The 2914-nt window shown below is 34.9% G+C and overlaps 1 pseudogene; it reads left to right on the forward strand.

The window, feature by feature from the left end:
• Positions 1-365: 365 nt before the first annotated feature.
• LOC101149173 (mitochondrial fission factor-like) lies at positions 366-1232 on the forward strand (annotated as a pseudogene).
• Positions 1233-2914: the final 1682 nt, after the last annotated feature.

Below are 2914 nucleotides of genomic sequence, written 5' to 3' on the forward strand. Positions count from 1 at the left end.
ATCGCAATCTAAATTCCACCAAGTTGTTTCATAGAAGTTGGAAACCTTATTGTAAAATTTATATGAAAATATAAAGTATCTAAAATAACCAAATGAGGCTCTCCTAGTCTGCCACCGGCCAACCTGACAGGTGCTTTGTCCTAGCTCTTTCCTGCATTTTGCTAATGGTCTCTGAGAGCACCCACCCTGGCAGCCCTCACTGGGAACTCTCTACAGACCCAGAGGAACAAAAGTGGCTCTAAACCCGGCACATGCACTTTGAATGAAATTAAAGCATTTAATATGAAGCACGGGAGCAGATAGTGCCAAATAGCAAGTAGTAGCTGGTACATATTTGGTGAGTAGGGAAGCACTTCCTTCTCTAGATGGAAGAAATTAGTCAATTTCAGTATGAAATGGAATACAATAAAGATATTAGTCAGCAAATGAGGGTCCCAGAAAAACTAAGTCAGCACCATCAAATGGTGACCTGGAACAAGAATTCCAAAAAGGAGTTCTAAATGCTAATGTGATGATGCAGGTTCTAGAGAGGATTGTTACAGCAGAGAACAACGGAGACATTCTGTTTTGAAGACCAGTGGATTTTGACTTTATTCAGTCAACTCCCTTTAAACCTCTGGCACTAAAACCACCGCTTCATGTACTTTAAGTGGAAGACCACCAGACTTTCAGGATTTAGAAAGACCTCCTTCAACCCTTCAAAATGAAGAAATCTGTGCATTTGGCAAGCTAAAAAGAGACTGCTCTTTGAGTGAAAATGTTGTTGGCCAAAATAGACGTTGATCAGGAGTGATTTCATCGTGACACCATCACCATAAGAAGCTGTCTTCCCAACATGTTACCCGAAAATAGAACTAATCTTTCCTCTGTTCATGGCATTCTGTCATTTATCCAGTCTTCTACTCGTAGGGCTTACCAGCATATCGTGGATGAGATGGGTGAAAATCGCAGACCTGTGCAGTATGGCAGGTCTGCTGCTACCACTTCTAATCTGCACCGTGACAACATCAGGTATGGCACTTCAAACATAGATACAAGTGAAGGAACTTCGGATGACATGACTGTTGCAGATGCAGCTTCGTTAAGACGACAGATAATCAAACTAAATAGACGCTTGCAACATCTAGAAGAGGAGAACAAAGAACGTGCCAAGAGAGAAATGGTCATGTATTCAATTACCATAGGATTGTGGCTGCTTAATAGCTGGCTCTGGTTTCGCCGCTAGAGGTAACTTCAGCTCTTAACATACTGCCTCAACAGCTAGAAATATAGAGAACTTGCAAACTTCTTTGTTTCTGTCTTTGCATTTTATGCCGTTACATAGTCCATGCCCTGATGATGTGTTTCTTCCAGAGAGAAGGGGGGAAGGACCTATATTGTCAGAGGAAAGGTATATTCTGTCACTCAGCTGTATTCACTTTTAACCAGTTCTGCAGTAATACCTACTTAAAATTCTCCCTTTGCATGTTTTGTAAGTAGGCTCTAGTTTGTTGGGATTTTTTAAAAAGGAATTGATTTTTTGCCTCATCAGTCTGCACAACTAACTCTTTGAATGGGAGAAAGAGTGCATAGAGAATGGATTTAGAAAAGTATCTTTAAAAGAAAAACAATGTTTTATTCTGTTTTTCAAAGACTAATAGATTAAATGATTTTGTTAATAGATGGTTTTGCACCTACATTTCAACATTAACACTTTTGAAGTCACGGTCTGGTGTCAGATTTAAGTAAATCAAACCACCTAATATTTCATGATCACCTTCATTAAGCACATGTACAGGTTAAATTAATTCATAACATTTCAGCAGTTTATCTAATATGTGTGCAATATGTGTGTTCTTATTTTCATTTCGGTCTTGCAGTTGGTTTTCCATAAAGTGCATATTTACTAAGCCCATGTGTGAATAATTTTTAAAACTACAGCATTAAGTACAAATGTAGTATATTTAATAAACTGTCAATCAAAAAATAAAACCAAATAAGGTTTGAAAAAGAAGAATAAAGTTGATGGACTTAAACTACTGACTTCAAGTCTTATTATAAAGCTTTAGTCTTTAGTAATCAAGATTGTGTGGTATTGGCATGAGGACAGACATACCTATCAATAGAGTAGAAATAGACCCATGCATATATGGTTAATTTATTTTCTTAAAAGAGAGCAATGTAATTAAGTAGGAATAGGATAGTCTTTTCAGGAAATGGTGCTAAAAAAATTAGAAATCTACATGGAAATAAAAAGAATTTCAACCCTTATTGTATATTATACACAAAAATTAATTAGAAGTGCATCATAAACCTCAAATAAAAGCTAAAATTATGAATAATCTATAAGGAAATGAAAGATTTCCTTAATAAGATATAAAAAGCATGGTACTCTTAAAAGTAAAACAATTTAAAAATGTAGTATAGATACAAAATGGAATACAATTCAGCCTTTAAAAGAGGGAAATTGTGTCATTTTCAACAATATAGATAAACCTGGAGGACATTATGTTAAATGAAATAAGCAAGGCACAGAAAGACAAATACCACATGATCTCACTTATAAGTGAAGCTAAAAGAGGTGAACTCACAGAAGTAGAAAGCAAAATGATGGTTACAAGAGGCTCAGAACGGGAGTGGATGAGAAAATGGAAGAAGCTTATCAAACTTTCAGTTAGACAGGAGGAATAAGCTTTAGTAATCTATTGTACAGAATGGTGACTATAATAAATAATAATATATTGCATATTTAAAAATAGCCACAATAGTAGATTTTAAATGTTTTCACCACAGAAAGGTAAGTATTTGAGGTGATAGGTTTGTTAATTAGCTTAATTTAATCATTCTATATTGTAAACATATACCAAAACACCACATTGAATCACATATATATAATTATTAGTCAATTAAAAATAAATTTTTTAAAAATCTAAAG

This window comes from Gorilla gorilla, chromosome X, assembly GCF_029281585.2.
Source record: "Gorilla gorilla gorilla isolate KB3781 chromosome X, NHGRI_mGorGor1-v2.1_pri, whole genome shotgun sequence".
Taxonomy (NCBI): Eukaryota; Metazoa; Chordata; class Mammalia; order Primates; family Hominidae; genus Gorilla; species Gorilla gorilla.